Below are 26,878 nucleotides of genomic sequence, written 5' to 3'. Positions count from 1 at the left end.
AGCTCCTGAAATGAGGATGAGCCCTTGCCTGGGCTCAGCGGTACCCCCAACGTAGTCTGTCTGTCTTGTCTTCAGAAGGTTTTTACGTTTTGTCTTGTCTGTGAGGTTTTTATGGATTTCCTTTCTCCGGTAAAAGCTGCAACCGTTTTACCCCTCCTCTGCCTTTGCTCATTTACTTTAAATAAAGATGTATAATAAAAGAAAAACTGCTCTGGCTCCTTTCTCCTCTTCCTCCCCGGCCCCCCACCCTCAGCATCCTCCCCTGGGAGCTGGGTCCTGGCTCCCTCGGCGCGGTGCTGAGTCAGCTGCTGAGGCACCGACTCAGCTCTTGCAGGGGGAATTTAGGCCACTTTCAGACAAGCTTAATTCTTAAATAAATACTATGATTACATCTCATAAAGACTATGATTATATCTCTGAAGGAATGAATCGGGATCAAGCTGCAGCGCTCTTCCAGTTTTAAAATAGGACCGGGCTGCGTTAACCCCTTGGGTGCTGCTCCCCTGGGGGGGGACAAGAAGGGCTGGGGACAAGATTTTTGTGGTTTTTTGTGTGTTTTTTTTTTTTTTTTTTCTTTTTTCCACCTTTTTCCTCCTCTGATAGAGGAGCTGCTGCCTTTGCTCCTGCCGCAGCGCTTGCCGTGGATGGAGCGCTTTTGGGGACGGAGCGCGACGTGGAAACCTGTGCCCAAAAATTCCCGCAGCGCCCACCTCGGGGCGGGCTGGGGGGGGGTTTCTGGGGTCGGGGGGGGTCTCGCTCGATGTCCCCGTTCTTGTTGAGGGTCGCCAGGGGCTCCCCTGGCCGCGGCTTCCCACGGTGGCTCCGCCAGGTGGCAGCGCGGCTGCGGGGAAGCGGCTGCAGGCGCTGCGCAGCACCGAGGGGCTCGAGCACAGCCCGGGTTGGGGGCGCTGGGACCCCCCCCCCGGGTCTTCTCCTCCTGGATTCGGGTCCCCCAAAGGCTGGGGAGCGCTCCCGGCTCGGTTTGTGGCCGGAGGGGTTGTGACACGCGTGGGTTTGGACATGCGTGGGGCGCAAGGTGGTGGGTGCCGCACGGTGTCTGCGTGCGCTGGGGGTGGCCAACGCAGGGGGAAATCATCCCCTGCACCCCCCCGCTGCCAAATTCCTTCTGGAGGGTGTAAATTTGGGGATGGGGATGGAGGGAAACGCTGGGGCTCTGCAGGGCCCCGTTTCACGCAGCCCCCTCAGTCCCCTCACCGCTCTCCCAGCCTTCAGGTGCCAGGTTTGTGCTCTTGTGCATTGCCCTGCTCGTTAATTGCCTCTGTAATTACCTTTGTAAGTGATCCGAGAGCTGGGTGGGCTTCAGAAAAAGAGGAGAAAGGGCTCCTGGGGGTGTGAACGTGTCCATACATTTGTATATGGGCATCTGAGAGCGAGAACGGGATGTGTATTTGCCATCTCAGACCTAACGGCTGCCTCTCTGGGCACCGGGGCTCAGCCCTGCAGCCCCTGGGACGCGTTTGCAGGAGCTTGGTGGCAGCTGCTGCACGCCATCAGTGGGCACAGGTGACACCAAACCCTCCGTGGGGCTGCCAGGGGCAGGGCTTCCCCAGCTGCGCCTGGATTTGGGGAGGTTAAAAAGCAGGGAGGCGCAGGGGCCGGCTTCTCGCTGAGGGTTTACAAGCCTAAAAAGCCGAGAAGTTGTTGAATGAGGATTGGAAAGGTGCTGCTGAGAGCCCCGACCCCATCAAAGCAGGGGTTGGGTGCTGGGCAGGTTGGTTTGAGGGCAGCGCTCCCGAGGAGCGTGGGCTCGCACCCGCATCACGTGCCAGCAGCACTAATCCTGCTCGGAAAGCCCGCGCTGCGCCCGCTAATCCCCCTAACGCGGCCACGGGGCTTGGGCTGTGGCTCTGCCCTGCTGAGCCTGGGCTCTTTGCGCACCTGAGGCCCCTCCGTGGGTTTGTCCTGCTGCGTCCCCGTCCTTCAGCTCCAGCCTCGAGGATGCTCGCACGCTCCCCATCCTACCCAAAAGGGGGCTGAGCCCTGGGTCCCAAAAAACCCGGTTGCTGGCTCGAGGTTTGGACATCCCAGGAGAGCGCCGCGACTGCCCCTGAGCTCCGGACATCCCCAAAAAATTCTGCAGCCACCCCGGAGGTGGGATTCAGCCTGGCACAGCCCCGATTGCTCGGCACGTGAGGATCCTGCCCGGGAGGGAGGTGAGCAGCTCCTCGGGCTCGGGGCTTCGCCGGGCTCCTCTCCAGGAGGCGCTGGGGTTTTGCAGCGCGGCTCCCGCTGGGATGGCGCGGGCTTGGTGCGCCGCAGAATCATCTTGTTGTTCCCTTCCGATGGCAGCAGCAGCTTCCTCGTGGGAGAGGGGGAAAAAGCACAAACCGAACCGGGGAGAAAATAAGAGGGGAATGTTTGCCGACTGTCTGCTGCGCGTTGTTGCTGTTTGTTGTGTTTCTGCCGTTGCTTTGGCAACCCCGGGGAGACGTGCCAGGCTGGAGCATCGCGGGTACCAGCGCCCTGCCGCAGGGAGCTGGGCTTTCGTAGGGTGAAGCAGCCCTGGTGGGGATGGGGGCTTTGGGATTGGGTTTTTTTGGGGGCTATCCCATGTGTCCAGCTCTGCTGGTGCCCTTCTGAGACGGGTTCTTGCTCCTGGCCCCGGTTTTCTCCGAGAGGGAGCCAGCTCTGGCACAAACCAGGGGAAAGCAGCTCCTGGGCCTGCCTGGTTATCCTCATCCCTGAGGAGAGGATGCTCCCCGGGCTGTATTTGGGCTCATCCCCCTAAAAAAAAAAACACGGAGCAAAGGCGCTGCATTGCAGGGATGGATGGGTTGGGGCCCAGCGCTGCGCCCAGCAGGCCGGGGCTTGGGGCAGTGCCACGTGCGGGTGCGCCTGGACCCGCTCAGCTCCTAAACCAGCCCCCTGGGGCCAAACTCAGCCTGGTTTGTGCCATTTCCTACCTCCAGGCACCTTCCTCTCCCTCTGCCTTGCGGGTGAAGGTGGCGGCCACCCCCGAGGGCTGCGGTGACCCAGGAACGGGCGCAGGAGGGTGGTGGCGCTCCCGGCTGCCTCCGGAGCTGTGCCAGCGCTGACATCTGTCAGAGCCTGAGCAGCGGAGCCCTGCGGCATCCCCCGGGCAGAGCAGTCAGGGGGTGGGTGAAGGCTTCGCCCCTGGGGGCCAGGAGCAGCTCCTGGAGAGGCTCCAGAGCCTGGAGGTGCGCAGCGTTAACTCTTTTGGGGATGCGGGCGCAGTCCCCGAGCCGGGCGCTTTGCTGGGTGCTCCTGCAGGTGGTGGGCTGGGGGCAGGTCCGGGGGCTCCATAGCTTTCGATTCGAGCTTCACACGGGAAGTGTGAGCGTGGAAAGGCTGCAGCCTGTCACTGGTGAGGGGTGCCAATTTAATTATCTGATTTAATTGCCGCCTCGCCAAACGGTGCCGGTCTGAACTGAAAGCAGAGCAGCAGCTCCGGCCCGGGGAGGAATCCTGCTCTGTGCTGGAAGCTGACTCATTCTCCTCCCGGCCTCGGGGTCAGCGCTGGATTGCAAATAAAGGCATGAAATTCCCACTGCTCCGCTCTGGGAACGTGATCCCAGCCCCGCAGAGGGCAGGGACCCAGGACGGGCCGGTACCCGCGTGCCTCCCGCTGCACCACAGGGCCAGGGGGCTTCGGTGGTACCTGGGGGAGGATAACACAGCACCGGGATGGAGGGCTTGTGCTCTGCACCCCAAAACCTCCCTGTATGGGCTGAGCAGGAGCCACTTGGTGCCCCTGAGCCAGGGCAGCCTTGGGGCCGTCCCCACCAGCTGCGGGCAGGGGAGGTTTTGAGGTGCAGGGGTAAAGGACGAGCCCTGGGGCTGGGAATGCTGCGGGGTTTGGGGTGGGGAGCGGTGGGCATGAGGCTGGGGGTGCAAGGGGAGGGTTGGTGGGAGCGGGGGCAGGATCTGGGCATCGCTCCTGGCTGGCGCACGGGGTGGGCTCGCTCTCCGGTTGTGAAATTCCTTGGCGGGGGGGAATCTCCCCTGCAGCCACAGCCCCGGGCTCCTTCCAGGCTGGTGCTCGTGGATGTTTTTTGGGGCTGTCAACTTCTCTGGCCTGAGTCAGCGGACGTGACTCACCGGGAGGGAAGCGAGGGCCTTGGCGAGCTGTGCCGGGTCCGAGGGTGGCACCGCCTGGCAAAAAAAATCAAAAATCAACGGGTTTGTGCCCAGATCTGGTGCCACAAGGCGGGGAGGGAGGCTGAGCCCTGCCGCCACTGGGTTAGGGGAGCAGCCGAGCGCGGGTGCCAAATCTTGGCCGGATTAGTTAAAGAGATCAAGCAGCCCGGGGATTAGGGAGTCAAGAGAGCCAAGCCACCTGCGGGGGTAAAAAACCGATCCGAGAGGATATGCTGGAGCTCCGGAGAGGTGTACAAGGCCCGGGCTTTGGAGCGATTAGATAAGTGAATCAGGGCCTCAGAGCGATTAGGGAAAGAAATCAGGTTTTACACCAATTAGGTAAAGTCCCCCGGCGATTAGATACGGTGGTGTCTGCAGAGAAAGGTCTCCGGTGGCTCTTGGGACAGATAGGGCTGAGAATTGATTAGAGGAGCATCCGAGGCTGAGAGCGATTTGATAAGAAAACAAAACAGTGGATCAATTAACCTGGGGGAGAGGACGAGGCGGGGTGATAGCGGAGCTGCTGGGCCTGGCCGAGAGGGGAGAAGGGGAAAAGAGGGGAACGGCCCCGGCTGCGCCCTCGGGGGGCTGCAGGGACCTCGGACACGGGGCATCGGGGGGGCTGCTGCCCCTGAGGGGCTCTTCCAGGCTGATGCTGGGGTGGGTACATCACAGCCTGGCCCCAAAAGGAGCTTGGGGATGGTTGTGTGAGCCCCAAGGATGGTCCCGTGGGGTTCAGTGAAACCTCCTGGGGCTCTGCTCCTCTCGCCGTGTCCTGCAGTCGCCCTTCAGAGGTGTTTTTTCAGCCAGGCTCTGCTCTGGGCTCGCCACACCTGGAGCAGGTTCGGTCTCTGGGAATGGCCCCAAGTCCCGTCCCAGCTGCTCTGGGAGCCTTCAGATACGGGTGCCAGAAGAGCAAGCAATTAAATAACTCAGCAGAGCCTTGAAATAATTAGACCAAGGAGCGCAGCTTCGGCAGATGAGTTTAGTGAAGAAATGGGAGTGTTGGAGAGATGGAGATGAGAAGGGTGATCAGGTCTCGGCACAATTATCTAGAGAAAGTCTGCTCCAGACTGATTAGAGGAAGGGAGAAGAGCTTTCCAGGCAATTAGGTGAGGGAAATCAACGCTGGGCAGGAAGAAAAGAGATGCTGGAGGAGATTGGGGTTGGGAGAGAGCAAGTTCTCTGCCCTGGCTTTAGAGGGGGGAGCTTGGTGGGGGCTTTTGGATGGGGATGAGCTGTGCCTGGGGGGACCCGAGGAGCTGGGAAGGCCAGGCTCCTTGCGCTTTTTGTCCTTCCTCACCTTTTTGTGCACGCAGGCAAGGAAAGGAAAGCGGGGAAGGGGACACAGCATCACCCGGGCGCACGATGCTGCTGCTGAACGGGAAGCTGCGGCTTGGCTGCCGGGTCAAATTTGTCAAATTTTGGGCCCAGAGCCTGCTGCCTGCATCTCCCCACCAGGAGCCACCCCATCGTGCTGGAAAACACCCCCAGCACCCTTGCAATCCCAAACAGGCTTTTACTCCTGGTGGTTTTCCCCTGATTTGCACTTGTGAGGCTCTGCCCGAGCTCCCAGCGAGTGATGGAGAGCAGAGCAAGGCTGGGGACGGCTGGGGACTGCTCGTGTCCCCCCCCCCCAGGCGCCGCAGCCCTGCTTTTAGCAGCGGGAGGGGAGCTGTGCCCTATCTCCTTCACCCTTTGGCCTCGCTGCTGAGATTGCCGGGGCGAGCCTGCTTTCTGCGGGGTGACAGCGTTATCTGGGACGCGAGCAGAGCCAGGCTCCGCTCCGGCCCCGGGTTCAGCAGCGAGCCCAGCAGGCGGCCGGGCAAATCTCTCCCCCGGGGCCCGACGTGCTTCTCCTCCCATCAGCAGGATGGGAACGGGGCGGCACAGCACACTGCAAGCCAGCAAACCCCAGGGAAAGCGCACGGCTCGGTCCCTTGGGGGGTCCCATGGGGGTCTCTTGGGGGTCCCGTCCTCCTTCCCATTACAAAAGGCTTCTTTTGTTCAAGCCCGAATGTGGATTTTGGTCTTCTCCCCTCCTGATTCTGATGAAAAATGTTTTTTGGGGGGAAGTAGAAATATTTAGATGCTTCCCTGACAGGCGGCGTTGCTGGAAGGGTTCTGCGAGCTCAGCCGCGCTCCGGCACCCGCGCACGTGTGCGCTTACGAAACCTCAGCACAAAGAGTTGGGCTCGGGGACGCGCCGTGTCCTCGGCCGCCTTGTTGCACTGCAGGCAGGGCAGGGGGGGCCCCTCGATGCCCCCCAACACGAGAGCCCTTCCTGCAGCGCAGGGAGATAATAAAATGGGGTTGAGCTGCTTTTGGAGAAGCTCCTGCTATCTATTTTTTGGAGGGGATGCGCTTTGCGTTGTGCCTCGCCAGGGCTGGAAAGGGAGTGGGTGTTCACAGCTCATCCCCGCCACCCGTTTTCCCTTCTGCAGGGCTCGCAGCGGTGCCTGGGCATGGATGAGTGGGGTCGGATCCCCCCCGAAAGAAATGAGGGAGAAAAACCCCATCTGCAGCCCCGCACCGCTGCAGGGAGCTCGGGGACGGCGCCGTGCTCCTGCCCTGGGGGTAAACCCACACCCCCCTGCAGGCCGAGGAATCCCCAGCCCCGAAACTCGCCTCCCCACCCCATTTTTCTCCCGCTCACACCCTCGGGTTTTGGTCTCGGGGAGACGTCAGCCCCAAGGCTGTCGCCGCACCCTGCACCGGGGAGGGGACGCTGGGGGACGTCCTGGGCCCCAGCAGCTCAGGATTTACCCCGCTGCTTGGCCTCGAGATCTTGCAAAAAGATTTCTCCTGCTCCCAATTTCAGTGATTTTTGGTCCGTGCTCGGTCCCTGGTTGGCCCCGTTTTGGTCCCCGGCTGCCCTTGGTCCTGCTCGCCCCCGCTCTGCTCCCCAGCTGGTGATGCCTGGAGCACCCTAAACCCCATGGGGGGGGGGGGGGGCACAAAAAGGATGAGCTGGGGCAGCAAAATGCCTGGCTCCTTGGCTGATCCTCCCCGTTGGCAGGATCAGGCTCACGGGGAGCGTGCGCATCCTCGGGGCGCGCAGGCAGCGAGGGCACCGGGGCAGATTTTGCTCCCCGGGGCTGGGGGGAGTGGGGCAATGCTGTTTTTTTTCCACTTGTTGGTGCTGGTTTTTGGGGCCGGGGGCTCGCTGCCCCTTGCTGCAACCCCCCCCCCCCCCCCCAGCATCCCGGCTCCCTCGTTAGCCTGACCCCTGATTACACTCGGCAGGCTCTGCATCGCTGCCGTTGCTCCGGCAACGTGTCGTCGCCACGGCAACCGTGACAACCTTATGTTCATTAATTTAAAAAGGTTCACGGTGTAACAAATGAAAGAGTTAGAAGCTTGTCAGGGTGTTAAGGAGCAGGGGCTGACAACCCGAGGTGCCACCGAGCCCCCCCCTCCCCGCCTCCGGACCCCGGGGTGCCCGTGGGGTTCGGAGCATCCCGGTGGTGGCACCCGGTGGCCCCATGGTGAGGTCGGGTTTGGTGCTCGATCGGAGGGTACGGAGCCGGGGTCACCCCAGCGCCCTTCCCCGGGGGGATTAGCAGCATTTCTCATCCCCTGTAGGCATTTGCACGCCACCTGTAGCACCTCGCTGTCCGTGGTGGTGACACCGCTGTCGTCACACCCGGCACGGCTGAGGGCGAGTGGACCAAACACGGGGTGATTTCTTGGGATTTATTTCCCCTTTCCTTAGGGTCAAAACCACAGGCAGCATCACCAAACCCACCATGGCTCCCTGTACCCTCGGCTGGTGGGGTTACTGCCAGCAGCTGGGGTAAATCGGGGCTTTCCTTGAAGCCCTGGGTTCGTGGCCAGGTCTGCGGAGGTGCTGCTGAGCCGGGGCTACCAACCCGTGCCGGTGGTTGCCCGTCGTGTGCCTGCCTCTTATTTCATTAAGGGTTATTTTGGCTGAAGTCTCCGCAGCCTTCCAGTTGACCACAGCACTTTCATCTCCAAGAAAGGCCGGCCTCTCTTTGGCTTTTTGTAAGTGGAAACATGAAAGGAACCGCTTTTTTTTTTTAAAAAAATAAAAAATAATAATCTCCTGCCGTTGAGATTGCACTGGGTGAGCTGAGAATAAGGTCGCTTTTCAGCAAGGAAAGCGCCGTTTTGGTTAAAAATAAAAAGGGGGAGTTGCAGGGCTGCATCTGTAGCTGGTGGAAGCCAGCAGTGGGGTTGTGCTGGCTTGGCCCTGGGGCTTCCCAGTGCTGAAACGGGGAGTGAGAGGGTTTGGAGGGTTTGTGTTGTGCCTGGGGAGCCTTGCAAGGGTCCCTGAGCAGGTGGGGATGCTGTGGGACAACGCAGGGGGTGTGTGGTGCGTGCCGTGTGTCGGGCTCTGCTCTGGAGGTCAGTACATGGTGCCCATCGCGGGCATCGGGGCTGAGCAAACCCCGCCGGCAGCAGTGGGAAGAGGAAATTTGGTGAGCACCCGCGGGTGCTCGTCTCATCTTCGAGAGCTCCTTCAAACCCTTTCTCAATAATTAAACAAGCAAAGCCTAAAAATAGTGCTGAGCTCTACTATATGTGGCAGGATAATTTAAGGGGAGAGCAGGGAACGAAATGTCCTCGCTGTCCTAACCTCCCCCCCGGCGCCGGCCCTTCGCGGTGGCTCGATGGGAGCGGGGACCGTGCCGGTGGGGAGCCGGGTACCCCGCGGGGCAACGGGGCTTTGGGGAGACTTCTTCTGCAAAAGAGGCTCCAACAGCACTTCTTGTGTCGTGCTGGGGCTGGGAAGGGCATGGCTGGGGGTCCCCACGCTGCGGCGAGGAAGGGGCGCGCGTTTGGGCACCCATCCCAGCTCCAAGGCTTCTCCACTTGGTCACCCGCAGGTGGTCCCCAAAAGAGGCTGGTGGCCCGGCCACCCGGCCCACGGTCACGTCTGGCTGGGAATAGCAGCCCCCGGCGTGGCAGCCTGAGCCTTCAATCCCTGCTCTCCCGAGCCCTTGCTTATCTTCAAAGCTCCCCAGCAGGCGAGCAGGTCTGCGGCGGAGCAGATAAGCGCGTGGCGGGGAGGTGATGCTCTGCTCCAGCCTCTGCTCGCAGGGAGAGGGCTGGGGGGAGGCACGGGGTTGGGGGCTCGGCTCCTTGGGGTGCCACACTGTCCCTCCAGGGAGGGCTTGTGTTCATCCGTCCCCTTGCAAGGAGCAAACTGGGATGGAAGGAGCAAACTGGGGCTCGGTTTCAGCCACCGGGTGGCTGAATCGGGGGTCCCTGCAGCCTGGGACGTGGCTGGGTCCCAAAAAATGGGGGTGAAGGATGAGAGGGAGCACCCGGGCAGGGCAGGGCGAGCAGTGGGCGATGTGACACGGCCGTTCAGAGAGCAAAATTAATTCCTTGGGCAGAAGGAGCTGGGGGGGAGCGTCACTGTGCCGGGCACCCTGCGAGGCCTTTGGGAACGGGGCGCTGGGATGCCTGGCGAGAGCGAGCGGGGAAAGGGAGCAGGAAGGGACGCAGCACCGGGGCAGGATGAGGGTACCCCAGGGCCGTGGCCTCGAGGATCTCCCTGGCATCCTGTGGCCGTGAGCGGCTCGGTGCCGCGTTGTGTAACCGGGAGAGGCGCCGGGTGGCCGCCGGCCAGCCCTCGGCATTAGCGCGGAGCCCAGGGCACCGGGAGGCGAGCGGGGATTACGCGGGGAGGAGGCGATGGGATCAAGTGAGCAGCAGCAAGGGCAGGCGGGCGGGGGGGGGCTCGTCCTGATTCTGGCCTCTTGCCCCCATCTTTTTGTGAGAAATGGAGGCAAAGCAGGGCGGTGGGGGGCTCCCAGGTCCCTCTGTGCCCCCCAGTGCGGTGCAGGAGCGGGGCCGGGAGGCTGCTTCGAGCTGTGGGTGATAAGGACCTCACCCAGGGGAGCTCGCGCTGGTTGGACTGGCTGGGTGATGGGAAGGAGCCGGGCCCTGTCATTAGGGCCAGGCGTGCAGGCAGGAATTGCAGGCTCCGGGGAGGGTCTGGGTCTCGTAGCAGGGGGTGTGGAGACCGCCGGGTGCAGCCAGGGTGTCCTGGGTGCGGAAAGCCAAGGGCCTGACTCTGAGCCTGGCTTTCTGCAGGCTGCGGAGCCGCTCTGCGTCTCGAGCTCTGATTCAGCAAGGCATGAAGGCATGCAACTTCGGGGAGTTCCTTGAAATTGGGCTGCTCCCGATCAGCAGCTACTCCCACACACACCAAGGCTGCGCTCTTGCTCGGGGAGCCTGCTGGGGCCGTCCTCTGCCGGCTGCTTCCCTCGCTCCGCGCGCCAGAAAAAGGAGAGCAGAGCTGTGATTTCGTGCCTGGGAAGGGACAAGGAGAGAAGAGATCCAGCTAACGGGAATTTGCAAAGGCGCCCCGTGGTTTTGGTTCCGAGATAGCCGTTTTCGCAGCCCTGTTTAGCTGATAAGCTGCGTGCTGGGCTTAACCCTCGGGGGTGCTAAAAGAGGCCTCGTGCCAAGAAATCCCGCAGCAGCGGGCGCTGGATCTCGCTGTGCCTGCAGGATCTGCCCCCAGCACCGCTCTAATCCGGGGTAGAAACCTCTGGAGCAGCCCCACCGGGGCTGAGCTCGCCCCAGGGGGGTTTGGTGCCTGCAGCAGCCCTTGGGTGCTGCAAACGGGGGGCTGGCACAGGGTGCACCCCACATGTACCCTCTGTGTGTCCTGAAAAGGGGCCTGGGGACGTGGCAGGGGCCAGCCCTGGGATGGGGGTGGCCTCGCTTCTGTCCCCCTTGGCGGTGTCCCCTGGGGGCCACTTGTGGGCAGAGCGCTGGGGGCCCTGACTCAGCTCCTCTGGCCGCCGCAGACGGTCTGTGGGACGCTGAGGGTGGCTGCCTTCAGCAGCTCGCTGGTTTTGTCGCTTTTTCTCTGCTGGTGGCTCCCGTTTGAGGGCTCGCCGTGGTGGTTCCCACTCCCCCACCCGTCTGCGCCTGAAACCAAAGCACCGAGCAGCTCTGGCTGCAAGCAGGGGCTCGGGTCCTCATGGAGGGGTGATGCATTGGGGGGGAGTTTGTGCCCTGGGGAGCCAAAAGCAGCCGGAGGTGCAGGGAGGGCAGCGCAGGGGGGCGGCTTTGCACCAAAAACTGGGGCTGAGCCAAGGATCTGTGTCCCAACGCCGGTGGCACGCGGCCGCCGTGCCGGGAGAGGGCAGCTGGGCACGCAGCGCCCGCTCCAGCTCCCGTGGGCTGAGGAGCCAGGCGAATCCCGTTTGAAGGCAAAAGGTTACGGCTGGGAAGGAAGCAATCATAAAGCAAACACCGCGGCGTTCTCCAACCGCACGCGGATTTGGTGCAATAAATAGAAGGGAAGAGCCAAAAATAGACCCGGGGTTGTAGGGCTGACACGGAGAGGAAGCGGGGCTGGGGAGGGCTGGGGGGCTGCGCTCCCACCCAGCCCGAAGCCCTGAGTCACGGGTGAGCCGACGTCCTTCGCTGTAAGACAATATCCCGGGGCAGAAACGGTGAGTGGGCCTTGGGGCGAGCACACGAGACCTCAAAAAGCTTCTTGCAACCCGGGGCCGAGTCCCCGCACGGCACCCTGTGTCCCACCCCTCGCAAAGCTCCCCGCTCGTGACCCCCCCACCCCGGTCCCTGGGGGCGTGCAGCCCTTGGGACCCAGCCGAGCCGCACCTTGGGTTCAGCACATGCGAAGCGCAGATGTAGAAAGGCAAAAGGACTGGCCCGGGGCCAAGCGGGGAGGGGAAAAAAAATTAAAAAAAAAAAAATCAAAACCACCAAGAGTCTGGCTCCGGGTTTTGGAGCCAGGGCTGCGAGCTTGCACTTGGAGCACAAACCGGCCTCCTGCGCTCCTGGCCCCCGCTCGGGGCTCGGTTTGGAGAGCGGCGGGGAGGGGATGCGGGCGCAGACCTGGAAGCAAAATGTTTACACGCTCCCGTGCGAGCCTTGCTGCGGGGGACAGCAGCCTCCTCTCGCCCCGTGCCGTGCGCTTTGCCCTGGGGAACCCCCTCCCAGTAGGGCTGTGGGGTACTGGGGGGGGTTGGGAGGGAGATGTGGGGCGCAGAGGGGTTTTGGGGGGTGACCCCCCCTTGCGGGGCACCCCGCTGCCGGGGCGCGCAGCTGGAGCCGTGGCGTGGCCCTGCCGCTTTAAACCTGCCTCTCCCACGTGCTGTCTGGTTGTGCTGGAGACGGTGACGCAGGCAGGACGTCAATGGAGGCTGTGGGAGAATTTAGCCTGGGAGAGGAAAGGGGGGGGCAGGGAGGGAGGGAGGGAGCGGGGCGGGCTGGGGGCCTGGGCAGGAGGCCCCCGGCACCAGCCAAGCAGGGCCCCCCAGCTCCCTAGAGCATCCCTTTGTGCGCTGTCCCCCCCCCCCCCCTTTCCATGGACCCCTCTCCGGCAAACGTGGCCGCCCTCGGCTGCGGGGGCAAATAATCCGCTCGGGCGCACCCCTGCTGGGGGGGGGCACGTGAAGGTGATGCTTCCTCCCTGCCCGTGTGTCCCCGACCCGTTGTCACCGCACGTGTGCCACCCTCACCCTGCCAAGCTGCGGGGTGGGCACTGGGAGAGAGGGCGCTGCAGGGAGCGGGGCTGGATGTGCCCCCCCGGGGATGGTGTTGGTGCCCCTCGGGATGGTGTTTGTGTCTCCAAAATGCCACCCACGCCCCTCTGTCCTGAGCTATGGGGTTGGTGGGATGCCAGCATCCCACCTTTTTTTAGGATCTTCCTTTCTTTTAGGATCTGTAGCATCCTGAGGGCTCTGGTGTTAATGGGGTCGAGCTGGCGGTCGCACGTCTGCGCAGCCGCAGATTTGGGTTTCCCACCGTGTCCACCCATGTAACCACCACGTTTTGTAACCACCCAAGCAGTGTCCCCAAAACCGCCATGGGAGCTCTGCTCCTGCTTGGTCTAGAGGAGGCTGAAATGGAGGCAAGGAGATATCGAGAGCTGCAGCCAAGGGAGCAGAGATCCCACAGCTCCTCCACGGCACAGGACCGGTGGTGTTGGCCTCTTGGCCCACTGGGTGGGTGCTGGATTTGCCCTGGGCTGGTGCAGTCCTGGTGCAAGTGAACATCCCCTACACACTGTATCCTGGTGCCAGTGGGGTTTTGCTGGCCCCAAAACAGCACCGGTCCCGTGGGGAATGAGAATCCTGGTTTCCTCATCTCCATCCTGGTAGCAACCTCTGGAGCAAGACCGGGATGAGTGAGCGGGGTGCTGGGGGCAAGGACATGGGGACGGGTCCCCGTGCAGCCCTGGCGGAGCCACCCATGGGTGCCAGTGCTGGGCAGCCGTGCGTCCGCTGGTCCCACTGCCTTTCCGTGCCACGCAGCCACCAGCAGAAGCTGCGTGCGGTGTGTGAAAGGAGCGAACGTTTTTCACGCTTCAGGATTTTGGGGTGTTTTATCTTTTTTTTTTTTTTAATAGCCTGACTTGCAGAGGGTGTAGGTGGCTGCGTATCTTTGCAGACCCAGGAGTCCTCCTCCCTCCTACCCGCTGGCATAGGGCAAGGGAAAGCAATTTCCACTGTCAAGAGGCTGCGTACCAGCTGTACGAAACGATCAGCCTGGTGTGGGAAGGGAGTTACTCAGCATTCGGTTCCCAAGAGAAAAAAAAACGCAGCCCGAACCGACTTTCCAAAATACTTTGAGGTTCATAGTACTGTTCTTGTCTTCGTCTCATAAATATCCTGGGCTGGATGCTTCCCGCGTTTCCACCAGTATCTCATGGAGCGGCACCGGAGCTCGGCTGGTGCACATTATTATGACTATTTTTATTTTTTATTTCTTTGGATACGCGATCTCGGTTGATTGGAAAACAAACCCCAGAGAATCCTTGAGGAAAGGCTGCAAACAGCTCTTGGTGGGATGACTAATCCCATCTCTATCTAATCCAACAGGGTGCTAAAAATAGCGCTATTTCTAACAATAAATATAATAAAATAACTCACTGACAACAAACAGCCCCAAAAAGCCAAACACAGAGAAAAGTCCACTGGAAATGTGTGTGGTGATGTGGGAAGGAGCCAGCAGGGAACTGTGTCACTGAGCCAGAGGGGTGGGGACGGCACGGGTGCTCGTACCCGTCACCTTGGCGGAGATTTTTGAGTCTTTGATTAGTTAGTCCCAAATTAAGGCAGCGTAAAGCTTCTTGTCGGCCATGGGGATGGCACGGAGCAAGGCCCTGATGTGCTGCTCGGTGCCTGAGCAAAGATTAGAGGTCGGCAGCTTCCTCGGGTTATTAACTTGCTAATTAATGGCTGGGTTTGCCCAGTGCAGGGCCACGCGTTGGCAGCTGGTTGGGGGACCATAAAACATTTCCCAAGGAGCTGCTGACCCCAAGCACAAGCCTGCTTCCTCTGGGATGAGCAGAGAAAAGTCCCATGGCAGCTCTGTTTATATTTCCACAGAATCCCAGCGTCATTAGGGTTGGAGAAGCCCTCCAAGCTCATCTGGACCAACCACCCCCTACCACCGATGTCACCCCTGAGCCATGTCCCCAAGCACCAGGTCCAACACCCCCAGGGACGGTGACCCCAACACGTCCCTGGGCAATGCCTGAGCAGCAATGCCTCCTCATTTCCAACCCAAACCTCCCCTCAATTTTCGCACGATCTCCGTTCAAATCCTTCAGCTTCCAACAAGCATTTCGTTTTGGGACCAATTCTGATGACATACGCTTCAGAAATTTAAAAATGTGCTCAAAAATGCTCCTTGGCCTTTAGGGTAGAGATATTACAATGGGGCTGGGGGCTGAACCGAGCCCCTCCGAGTGCCCCCCCCAGCACCCATGGAGGTGCCGGACCCCAAACCGAGCCCCTCCAAGTGCCCACTCCCCCCCTTACCTCCCATTTTTAATCAAATTCAACATTTATTTGCAATTTATTCCTTTATTACCCCCCCCACAACACCCCTCCCTCTCCCCACAACCCCAAACCCCCCCACTGGCAACCGAGCCGCGGGACAACAGCACCCCCCGGGAAGAGCCCAGAACCACCCCCCTCTCCCTAATTTCCCCCCCCCATGAAGGGGTCGGGGCTGCGGGGGGGACCCCCGCGAGGGGAGCGAAGCGGGGCCGGGCCCAGGCCGGGGCCTGCGGCTCCTTCCCCGGCCGCGGCCATTTGCTCCCGCCCCGCCCCGCCGCCGGGGCTGGGCCGGGCCCCGGCCATGGTCGCTCCCCGCCGGCAGCGCCGCAGCCCCGGGAGGCGGCTCCGCCAGGCCCCCGCTCCGCTCCGTGGACTCGAGGTAGGGTCCCGCGGCCGTTCCGTTTTACTTTTCTGACCTTTTTTTTTTTTTTTTAAATAGGCGTTTTTTTTTTTTTTTTTTCGCTTTTTTTTTTTTTTTTTTTTTTTTTTTCGAAACGGCTCCGCCGGGGTTTTTTTTTTGGCGTTACTTCCGAGAAAGGCGGCCCCGTGCCGAGCAGCTGGAGGCTGGGGGGGGAGTTGGCAGCACCCTCCCAGTCCCCCTAAAGCCCCCCAACCCCCTTAAAACCCCCCTATCCCCCTAAACCCCCCCCAATACCCCTAAACTTCCCCATCCCCCTACCCCCCCAGTTCCCCAAACCCCCCCCAGTTCCCCTAACCCCCTCCAGTCTCCCTAAACCCTCCCTAACCCCCCCCAGTTCCCCTAAGCCCCCCCAATTCCCTTAACACCCCCTCAACCCCCATAAACCCACCCCAACCCCCGTAACCCCCCCCAGTCCCCCTAAAACCCCCCAAAGCCCCCCTAAACCCCCCACCCCGATAAAACCCCTCCAATCCCCTAGACCCCCAATTCCCCCTAACCCCCTCCATCCCCATAACCCCCCCCAATCCCCAAGATCCCCCCAATCCCTTAGACCCCCCCCAGTTCCCCCTAACCCCCCAAACCCCCCCAAATCCCCCAATTCCCCCTAACCCCCCCAAATCCCCCTAACCACCCCCCAATCTCCCTACCCCCCCTCCCCTACCTCCTCCCTCCCCCCCCACTCCCCTTCCCCCCCAACCCCATTTAACCCCCCCCAAACCCCCCTAAACCCCCCCAAAACCCCCTAAACCCCCCCAAAAGACCCCTTAAACCCCCCCCCCCCCAAAAAAAAAATCCTCCCCCTTCCCCCCCAAGCCCCGAGGCGGCGGGGATGGGCGGCGGAGCCGAGCCGAGAGCCGAGCCGTGGCGGCGGGGGCGGAGAAGCAGCACATCCTTCCCCCCCCCCACCCCCCCACCCCATAACCACCCTCCCCATCCTCCTCCTCCTCCTCCTCCTCTTCCTCCCCCCCCCCCCCCTCCCCGTTCACCCCCCCCCCTCTCCCCTCCGCCGCTTCAAAACAAACCAAAATGGTGCAGAGGTGAAGGAGGGAGCCAGAAGGGAGGAAGGGGAAGAGGTGGCGCTGAGCAGCGGGGGGCCAGGTGAGAGGCGCCGGGGGGGGCTCGCCCCGTTATTTAAAGGGGGGGGGGGACACGAGCTGGCAGCCCCCCAAAACCCTATTTCCACCCTAACCCCCCCCCATCCATCCCCTTGATGCGGGGCCGCGATGTTTGGGCTGGGGGGGAGCGGGGAGATGGGGGCGATGCTGAGGGGGGATGCGGTGTTTTTTTTTGTGTTTTTTTTGTTTTTTTTTTTTTGAGGGGGGCTCCATGGGGGGGTCCCCGCTGCGGGGGATTTGAGTGGCAAGGGCAGCTTTTCGGAGGAGCCGGCGGTAAATGGAGTCGAGGAGCTCCCGTGCCTTGGCCGCTTGCCGGCCCGGAGCTGACAGCTGGGATTGTTTGTTCCTTAGCGGGGGGGGGGGGACACATTTTGGGGGGGGGCCCAGCGCCGCCGCTGCCGTTTGTGGGGCTCGGGATTTGGGGCACGAAGCCCCCCGCTCGCTGCCGGGGGGGCCTCCATCCGCCGTTCGGCCTCCTCGCCCTCCGCCGTCTCCTTCCCAGCCGTTTCCCCCCCCCTCCCCAAGCTTTGTCGTCGCCTTTTTTTATTTTCATTTTTATATTTTTTTAATATTTTCCCCCTCCCCCCCCCCCTACGCACCCACGGCTTCCTTCCCCATCCCGGAGCCCCGGCCACAAATCGGGGTGTCCCCTCCTGTGTCCCCCCCCATGATGACACCCCCACAGCCCCCCGGCCGGGTTGCTGCAAATCCCCCCGGGGCGAGCCTCCTGCCCCCTTCTCCCCCCCCCCCATTTTTCCTGGGGAGGGCCTGATCCTGCCCCTCCGAAACCTCTGAGCTTTTAGGGCACCCACGTGGGCTTTTAGGGCCGAGCTGGACCCGGGCTCACCAGCCCCAAACCTCGCTGGGGACGGGGACGGGGCCGTGCCCGCGGGCTGGGACCCCCCCCCATGTGTCCCCCCAACCCCAAAGCGAGGAGCAGCGCTTTTTTGGGTGCAGGTAAGCTCGATTCTCGCTATTTTCTCCCCATCCCCGGACCGGTTCGGTGCCGACAGCCCCAAACTTGGGGGACGGCACCAGCTCCGGCGGCCCCCCGGGACCGCTCCGGTTGCGGGCGGGGGGCGGTGGGGGAGCGCTGGCGGCGGGCTCCTGAAGGTCACGGCCCTCTGGAAGGGCCTGGCGGCTTTTTCCTTTTTTTCCCTCCCTCCTCCCCGTGCCCTTCAAATTCTGCAGTTGTCATGGCTTTGCCAGGCTGAGGCATCCGCACTTGTGCCGGCTCGGGAGCAGGTGGTTGGCGGCCCCGCTGCTCGGGGGACGGCGCCGTCAGGGCGAAAACGGGCAGGGGGCTCGGGGTTTTGGTGGCACGGGGGTTGGGGGTCCTGCCGGGGAGGGATAAGAGGGGATTTAATGGGGTCGAAGTGAAAGGCCTGGCTGTGAGGGTCTGGGCACGGCCGGGTGCTGCCTTTTGGCACCAGCCACCCCGCGGCCACCCGCGTGTCCCCCTCCCTGCCCACCCGCTCGGTCCGGCGGGGGGCTTGGGGGGGACCTTGGGGACCCCACGAAGCGCCGGCTTTGTCACGGGGTCACCTTGGGAAGTCCCTCAGCTTCCCCACGGGGCCGTGCTGGGCCAGGCCGGGGGGGGCCGGTGCCCCCTCCTTGCTCGCATGGCGCTGGCCGCGGCGGGCGCTCGGTGCCGGGGTGGGGACGCGGCCGGTGCCGGGGTGGATTTTATTTATTTTTTTTTTCTCCCCGGTTGCTCCAAGCGAAAGGAGCGGGGCCCCGATTCTCCAATCCCCCCCGGCCCTTTAGCGCGACTCCGGCGACGTCAAGGAGCCTAAATATGGTCATAAACCGCATCCACTCCGAGGTCCCTCCGTGCTTCCAGGGCCGTGTAAAAGCCTCTTTGTGCACGGGAGAACAAAGCCCAAAGTGTCCAACGCGCGACCCGGTGGCCCCGGCCGCCCGGGAGGCCAGGTAGAGGCTGCGGCTCCTCGGCACGGCGAGGCCGACGCTCCCGGCCCTCGTTTGGGGCCTGTTGGGGTTTTTTGGCCGAAGGGGGCAGCTCGGTGCCAGCTCCGCCGCAGGCATCCCAGCCTGGCCCTTTTGCGTTTCGACCCCGAAACGTGTCAGGGCCTCGGCGAGGGGCAGCGATTTTCGAGGTGTTTTTCTCCAAGCAGCCTCCGCCGGCTCGCCGCGGCTGCCCCCAGCTTCAGGAGAGGAGGGACGCGCGTCGCCGGCATCACCCCTGTCCCCCAAAATCCCCGTCCCCCAAAATCCCACCGTAGGTGCCGTGCGGCGTGGCCGTGGCGCTCGGGGTTTGGGAACGGAGCTGGCGGCGCCCCGTTAAATCCCGGGGGGGAGCCCGGGGGGGTGCGCACCCAGCTCAGCCCACCAGGGCAGGGGCAGCGGCGTGGGCTGCCGCGTGGATGCTGGCTGAGCCTCGCCGTGCCGGACTTCCCCATCTGCAACCAGAGCTAAAAATATCCCCGTGCCTCGCCCCGTAGCCGTCCCATCTGTTCGGAGGGCGAGCTCCTCGGGCCAGGGACTCTTTTCTTCTTTTTTTTTTTTTTTTAATTCTGGTTATTTTAGCGCTTCCTAGAGGCTGAGCTGCCCCGGAGTTCGGAGGTGAGCGGATTGCAGATGACAGTCCTTCCCCCCAGGAAGGCCGCGGCCGTAGCGACGAGCCGGGGTGAGTCAGAGCAGGGGCAGGGAGGAACGGGGAGGATGAGGCAGAGCCACGATCCCGTACCCTCAGCCACGATCCCATACCCTCAGCCACGATCCCGCACCCCGAGCTGCTCGTCCCTCCCGCAGCAGCAGGGACGAGGAGCAGGATCGGTCCCTGGCGCCGCCGCTTTTCCATCCGACGCTCCTCTCAAGGGTTTTTTTTTATTTATTTATCCCCCTCCCTTTCCTCCTCCATCTTTTTTTTTTTTTTTTTTTCTTCTTCTTCTAATTAGAGAAGCTTTCAATAAAGAGCCGAAATTTGTTAATCATTTTGTTTGATCAGAGCTTAGGCAGTGCCGGCAGACCTCTAGCTTTTCCCTCTGCCTTGTTTGAGCAGCAGTTTGCTTTTGCTTTCAAGATGGATCTAGCCGTCTGCCTGCCAGCAGCTCTACCTTCGCCGAGCTGTCGCTTTTCATCTCGCACTCCACTTCTGTTTGCCTGTGGTGTGTTTTTTTTTTTTTTTTTTTCTCTTTAATTTCTCCTTTCTCCTGCCCTCGCTCCTGGTGTCTCCCTGCTGTAGCTCCCCAGAGCTTGAAAAAAAAAAAAAGAAAAGGACGAGGGCTTGCATCACTTAACCCAAAAAAGTGCCTGCGTGGAGCGAGGGCTTGTTAAGCGCAGGGGAAATAGGTTTGGAGGGATTTATTCTGGGGGAGGGCCGTGGCTTTGCTTTCTCTTGGCAAAGGGGGGAGTGTCGGGAGAGTTTTCTGGGCAGCCCCGTCCCGTTTTTGCGCCCTTCCCGAGGGGGATGCGTGGCGGGGAGAGGCGTGCGCGGTGCCGGCCGTGGCGCAGAGGCAGCTCCTGAATGCAGGAGTGACCCTGGAGCAGGTGAGTGCCTGAGCCCTTCGCCTCCTGGGATGATTTTTTGCAGGGGGGCCGCGTGCTGGCCCCCGGAGCTTGCAGGAAAACAGGAAAACGTGACCCCCTCCAACAAGGGGGTGTCCCCCGGCGCCTCCAGCTCTGCTCCGACAAAAACACTGCGGGCGCATCCTGCCCCCGCGTGCCCCAGCCTCATCCCCTGGGTACCAGCGGGGATCCAAACCCTGCGGCGTGGTCCTGGGGGCTGCGAGAGGAGGGGTCCCGTCCCCAAAACGCCCTTCAGCATGAGAGGAGCCTCGGTGGGAGCCGGTCGGGCCGGCCGGTGCTGCGTGGGGATGTGTCAGGCGGCGGCCACCACCCTGCAGGCACCCGGGCGCTGCGCGGTGAAGTCGTGGCGGCGTGACGAGGACGAGCAGGGCACGGAGCCGTTTGCGCAACGCCCGCTGAAACGCTGCTTCCCCTCCTTTTTCCTCCAGCTCCTCCGTGCCTGCGCTCGGAGCATCGCTGCTCCGCGGGCTCGGCCGGCACCGTGCGCCGGGCACCTGCGTTCCCAACCCTCCTCGGTTTAATTAAACGGGGCTAATTGAAAGCCGGAGGGCCTCGCCGTCTGTGCCCCCGTGCCAGGGGGGTCTGTGGGGGACTCGGGGGGACCCCCACATCGAGGAAAGGCCGGCACCGTGCCTCTGGGCTGCTCTTGGGCATTGTGTGGCGTGGAATTGCAGCGCTCCCACCTCGCGCCTTGAGTCAGCGTTGTTTTGGGTTTGGGAAGGTGGTAATTAAATGACCTATTTAGGAGCAGGGAGGAAGAGAAGAGTCGGTTCCCTTTCCAGAACTTCAGGCAGCTGCCAGCCAGCATCCTGGGCAAGGATCCTTTCCAGCAGGAGCAGCTGCCCGGGTGCCCCCTTCCAACGGGGCTGCTAGGGGAGCAGGGTGAGGGACGGCGTCCCACGCGGTGCCGGTGCCACGTCGGCACTTTTTGGAGGCACACGTGGCAAAGCCACAGCTCCCGAACCTCCCCGCGTGCCAGCAGCAGTTGGTTTTGACACGGGCTTGAACCCGAGGCCAGGGGGCTGCCTCGTTCCCTGCTGGGTATAACAGGGGCAAGCTTACGGCAAGAAATCGGGTGAGGGTGTAACAAGCTCCCCATCTCCTTATGGGATTTTTTATTTTATTTTATTTTATTTTCAGCAGTTTTTGCTGTATCTGCTGCCCCTTCCCAAGCAGCACGGGGTCCTGTGGCACGGTTTGGCACAGCACGGTGCCGGGGCTGTCGTGGGATCGTGGGGCATTACCTGCCCGGGGCGCACGGTACGGCTGAAAGGTGCCGCCGCTGGGGATGAGCAGGGGTTATAAATAGCCCTGGCTGAAACTTTTCATCTTCCTTTTTGAACGCGAGTGCCTTTTGGAACAGCGTGCCTCTTCTCCATCCTTTTGGAAGGTGTCCATTTTTATTTTTTTATTTATTTATTTTTTAATTTTTAAGATGAAACGTTTTCGAAAGCAAGTTTTTCCCTTTCCAATTATCGGAAGATTTCAGGGGAAAAACTGCCAGGCCCCAGGAACTCACCTCGTGTTGTGCAGGTGGGGAAAGGGTCGGGGCTTAAATTTGTTTTGAGCGGTTTTCTTCCAGGCAGGAGCTGATAATGCCAAGCGTTCCCCGGTCACTGAGGGTATCCTACCAAAACCATCAAAATCTGGGAGGGTGGAAAAAGCAGGGTTTGCCGAAAACCTGCTGCACCAAACTTGAGATCAATGATAAAAAATGGGATGAATGGCTGCTGTTTGGTTAAAAAAAAAAGAAAGAAAGAAAGAAAAAGAAACATTTCTGTGTTTCTGTCTGGAATTTTTCAGTTGTAAAACCTGAAATCCTCCCCCACCCTGAGCAGTAACCTTGAGACACGGGGCCGCGGCAGAAGTTTCCACTGACAGGGAGGGGAAAAAAAAAAAAAAAAAAAGAAGAAAAAGAAAAATGTGGACGAGTTATTTTGACCAGCTTGACTTTTTTTTTTTTTTTTTTTTTTTTTTACACGCTGCAGTCACCGAGAACATCCTGTCCTGTAACCGTGCGGATCCGGTGGTCTGCACCGAACGCAGCGTCTCGGGATGAAACAAAACCATTTGGGGCTGTGTCGGGGGGCTGTGATGATGAATAACGAGGATCAGAGCCTGGGGTTTGGTGGCCTGGAGCTGCCGTGCGTCGTGCCCGTCCTGCCTGCTGGTGGCTGTGAATGTTTTGACACCCAGGGCACCCTTGGGTCCGCGTCGCTGCGTGAGCCGCGATCCCAGTGCCGGACAGCGGGTTCGAGTGGCTGAAATGGGGCAGATTGTTAAAAATCCAGCACTTTCACCTTCTTCCTTGCCAGGAGCGCGCCGAGGGCTCCCCGGGGACCGGTCCCTGCCCTTGAGAAAAGTCTGGGCTGGAGGTGAGCGTGCGCAGGTAGCGAGGAGACAAAGGCGAGGGGGCCGAGCCGTGTGCCCAGGCACCTCACGCTCTGCTCTGGTGTGCCACCGAGGGGCTCCGGCCCCCTCCAACTCCTGGGGTGCTCCTCGCCGGCCCCAATCTTTGCTTTTGGGCACCAACTCGGCTAGCAGCGAGCTGGAGGAGCCCCAGCTCCTGGGTTCGAGGCACCGATCAATCACGGAGCAGTCCCCAACCTCGGCGCGCCCGCCCTTCCCACGCGCCCGCGACACGCCGCGGGGAAAACTAGCACCTCTCCGCTCGCTGGCTCCAAAATATCCCCGGCCCCGCGCGGAGCCGCTGCCAAGATCGCTCGCGGAGCCGTCGCTGCCTCTTGGCTTTGCAAGAAATCCGCCGCCTCCCTCGGCGGTGGGGAGGCTGGGAGCCGCGGAGCGCCGAGCCCCTGCGCTTTTTAAAATAGAAGCAGAACAAATGGTTGGAGCAGGATGCTGGTGGCGAAGGCAGCCAAGCCTCTTCCCGCGGCAGCTGGTGGCTGGTATGCTGCTTCTTGCTCCCTTCATCAATCCTCTCGATATAGCTGGCATTTTACTGCAGGGGGAGAGAGGCATCTGTCTTCTGGGGCGGTGCCGGTGCCTCGGGGGGTTGGCGCGCTCCCCGCACGCTCGCGTTGCGCCCGGGTTTTGAGCGGATTGTGGGGACACCGAGGTCCCCGTGCCACGAGGGAGAAGGGCGTTGGGAGCAGCACGTTTGGTGCAGGCTCGCCGAGGGACTCGGTCCCAAAACAGCGATGAGCTGGGGCACGGCTGCGAGCCCGCGTGGCCGCGGGTGAGCGCTGGGATGCGTGGCACCATCCTCATCCTCCTGCAGGGCTTGGTTTCACCTCCACCAGCTCGCCCTCGTGCTTTGGAGAGGTGCTCGGGGCGAGCAGCCCCGCACCGTGCCCTGCGGGGATGGGATTTGCTGCCTCAGGGATGAAGCTGGCTCTAGGAGCAAGGAGGAGAGGCTGAAGGAGCGAGGAGCGTTGGCAGCCCCCTGGTCCTGGCGGTCTCCAAGGCCAGAAGGCGGCCGTGTGTTTCTCCAGCAGCATTTTCTGCGCTGCTGGGCGGCAAAAAGCGCTGCTCCAGCTGCACTTGTGCCCGGGAAGGTCGGGAGAGGCTCCCCGCGAGGGAGGACGTTCTTGCCTCGTCCTTTCCAGCAGCGAGGAGCAGGCACGGCGAGCTCGGCATCCGCTCGCGTGACCTTCAGCGCCTTCTGCTTGGCAAGGGAGGAAGGCTGCTTTGCATGCGTCCTCGGGGCGATGCTACACAGGCACAGAGCGAACAGGGGGTCTTTTTGTGATGCAAATGCCGATTTGTTTTTAGCCTGGCGGAGATGAATGCCTCCGGGGCTAAATACGGAGCTCGGGTCACTGCTCAAAGCAACCCTGGTGGCTCAAGGGCTGCGGGGTCAGCCACGGGGGCTGGCGGCTTTGGGGTTTGCTTCCCGTTTGGGGACTGGAACAAAACGGTTCCTCCCCGAGGCCGTACGCCCCTTTTGGGGGCTCTGCCCCCGTCCTGAAGCTGTGCACCGAGAGCAGGATTTTTGCAGGGTCCCGTCACTGCTGTGCGCCACCAGCTGCCCTGCGCCGTGGCCACATTTCGGCCCCAACACACCGTGATTTTTTTATCCAAGTGTGATTTTTTATTGTGTGGCTCCATGCCCAGGACCTCGAGCCCCTCGCTGGGCTGCACCCGAGCTCTGACACGGGACCAAGGCCGGTTCCTGGGTGCCAGCACGGTGCTGGGTGCCGTGCACCAGAGCAGGGCACCTCGTCCTCGCCTCCCCGCGTGGGCGAGCGCGGCGTGGGGTGCACGGGGCGCGGCGTCCCCGGGGTTTTCGGGCTTCCTCTGGGACCCGCGAGCCCTCGCAGCACAGGCAGCCCGCGGGTCATGGGCCGTTGGGCGGCGTTCGCGCGGAGCTGTGTTGTGTGTCACCTTATTTTTATTTGCGAGCCTTTTCGGAAAGTTTGCATCACCGCCGGCGCCGCTTCAGTGCCCGGCGGTGGGGTTGGAAGGGGTGCGGGAGGGGAGATGGAAACGTGGCTTAAATTGATTTGATTTTCCCATCCCTGCGTGGCAGCGGGGGCTTCAGGCTCCTGGCCTTTGGGTGCTGAAGTCCCCGTGGCACCAGTTTGGTTCCTGGCTGGTCGCAGGTCACCTCCAACCCTACAGCTCGCCGGCACCTGCCCAAGGGTTGTTTGGGGCCAAAATCCTCAAGCTTGGAGCTGAGAGCACCCAGGGGTGTCTCCTGGCCCTGCAGAAGTGGGGAGCAGCTGCTGGGTTTGCTCTTGGGCGAGCTGGTGGCTCGAGTCCTGATGGGGATGGGGAAGGGGATGGGATGGGATGGGATGGGACGGAATCAGGAAGGCCAGGCCTCTCTTCCTGCCAAAACCCAGCTGCTTTTGGCACCCACCGGGTGCTGCAGCGCTGGATGGAGCTGGGGCTGCCCCAAAACAGGGCACTGGGGCCTTGGGACCCCACACCCTGCCCTGCTTTGGGGAGCTTCTGCTGCCCTCTTGAGCCCTATGGGGTCAGCAGCTCCCCTCCTACTACCCCAACAGCACCCAAGGGTCCCGTGCCAGGACCTTTCCACCTGCCCCTGCTTGCTTTTTTCCCCTAAAAGCATCCGCGGCGCAGCTCGTCCATATTTCAGCCTTCTTCTCCCTCCTCTTCTCGCGCTGAAGTCTATAATGCTGAAATTATGGCATCACCGCCGTTTCCGTGGCAACTCTCGGGGATGTATTTAAAAAAAAAAAAAAAAAAAAAAGGACCAGAAGCCCTCCGAGGATTATGACTTCACCGAGGGATCAGGCTGGAGGGGAATCTGGGTCAGGCTTTTCTGCCAGCCTGTCCCCGGTAATTCCCGCTGCCGCCGCGGGGCAGAGCCGCCCTCGGCACCTTTGGGTGCCCCCGAGCACCCCGGGGTGGCCGTGACCCGGTCGGGGTGCCCTTGGCTGAGCTCCGTGGCCGGGCTGGAGCTGGAAAAAGGGGGACGTGGTGGAGACCCCATGGGGGGGACCCTTATAGGGGGGGCACAAACCTTCCCGTCCCGAACGCCGGAGCCGCGCTCCCCGCCTCCCCACGGCTTGCGCATTGCAAGTTTTCTCTCTCATCCCCCAAAATAAACAGGACTTTTTTTTTTTTTTTTCCCCGTTTTCTTTTCTTTTTTTTTTTTTTTTTTTTTCCTCCCTTTTTCCACACCCCCAGAGCCGCTGTTGCTGGTGGCAGGAAGCCCAGACTCCGTAGGAACTCAGCAATGCTGCAGATCCAAGCCCCGGCTGCCCTCTCGGTTTCGCAATCCTGGGGAAGGGAGCGGGGTGGGGGGAGGAATAAAATGGGAGGGGATTTTTTTTTTTTTTTCTTTCTTTCTTTCTTTTTTTTTTTTTTTTTTTTTTTTCTTTATTAGAGATTTATAGACTTTCCCACCAGTAGGGACAAGCAGCCTGGTGGAGCTGGGCGGCCAATTTCCTCAGTAAGTTTCCAACACCGGCTTGGGTTCTCCGGCCGCGCGGCGGGCGGTGGCTTTGGGGCATCCTCGGGGGGGACCGAGGTGGGGGCGTCGGGGCAGGGGGCTGTTGCTTTCTCCCCTCCCCTTGAACCCCGCTGAGACCGGAGGGGATCGGCTCAGGTCATCCCGAGCTGTCAAAATCACCAAAATCGGATTGTTGGGTGCGGGTGCCGTCGCCGCGCGGTGCCGAAGCCGCGGCGGGTGGGTTATTTTTGGGGACTGGCAGCATCCGAGCGCTTCCTTGCTCTCCGTGGTGGCTGGACACAGGAGGGTGGTGCTGGGGGGGGGTGTTTTGAGCCCTGTCACCGTCCCCAGGCCCTGTTTTGCCCGAGCGGGGCTGGCACGGGCAGGGTGCGAGGGCTGCGGGGCCGGATCCAGCCCGCGGGCAGGGCTCCCGCTGGGGAAAAATCCTCCCTCTTACCCAAAGGGTGGGATTGGAGCCCTGGCTGCTCGGGGCCGAGTGTCCAGCGTGCAGTGGGATTGCTGGTTTGAACTGGTGGTCTCGGTGCTGGTTTTTTAATTCCGTTTCGCATCTGGTTTTCTCGAGACGTTTCGGGCAGGGAGGGGACGGGGCCGCGTCGCCGCGAGATGCGATTAGATAAGGGCGAGGAGCCTGCGAACAGAATCCCGGCCGGCTAATTATTTATACCTCCGCCTGCGTCACCAGTAAACAGCTGGAGCCGCTCCAAACATCTTCCTTTGATTTGTTTTGGTAGGGCCCTGGCGGGGGCTGGCGGTCAGATCCCCTCCCGGCCCTCCCCAGATCCCTCCTGGTCGCCTCGCTTCGCCTCCAAATTTTGGGCTGGGTTTTCGAGGTGGCCCCGGCTGGTGGGACGCGGCCGTGGGGCGCTGCCCCCTTTTTTTTTTTTTTTAATTTCCACCCTTTTTTCATTTCGGGGCATCGCCGCCGTTCGGGCGCGTGGCCCGGAGCCCCGGCTCCTCGTGCAGGCGCGCG

General features: G+C 61.7%; 1 protein-coding gene across 11 annotated transcripts in view; it reads left to right on the top strand.

The window, feature by feature from the left end:
* The first annotated feature begins 11,537 nt into the window (after positions 1 to 11,537).
* The window catches only part of MEF2D (myocyte enhancer factor 2D), a 61,573-nt gene continuing 46,232 nt past the window's right edge, over positions 11,538 to 26,878 (top strand). For 3 of the 11 annotated variants that reach the window (XM_082781108.1, XM_082781117.1, XM_082781107.1), the window contains exon 1: positions 16,335 to 16,440. The gene's annotated coding sequence lies outside the window, so the exon portion shown is untranslated. Of the gene's footprint in view, positions 11,562 to 15,214; positions 15,301 to 16,327; positions 16,441 to 19,069; positions 19,105 to 25,866; positions 25,888 to 26,878 lie in introns of those variants that run through there. The other 8 variants (XM_082781114.1, XM_082781111.1, XM_082781116.1 and 5 more) reach the window with 8 other exon arrangements.

Source organism: Aythya marila (assembly GCF_965140915.1).
Source record: "Aythya marila genome assembly, chromosome: 29".
NCBI lineage: Eukaryota > Metazoa > Chordata > Aves > Anseriformes > Anatidae > Aythya > Aythya marila.
This window is presented reverse-complemented; position numbering and strand designations above follow the sequence as displayed.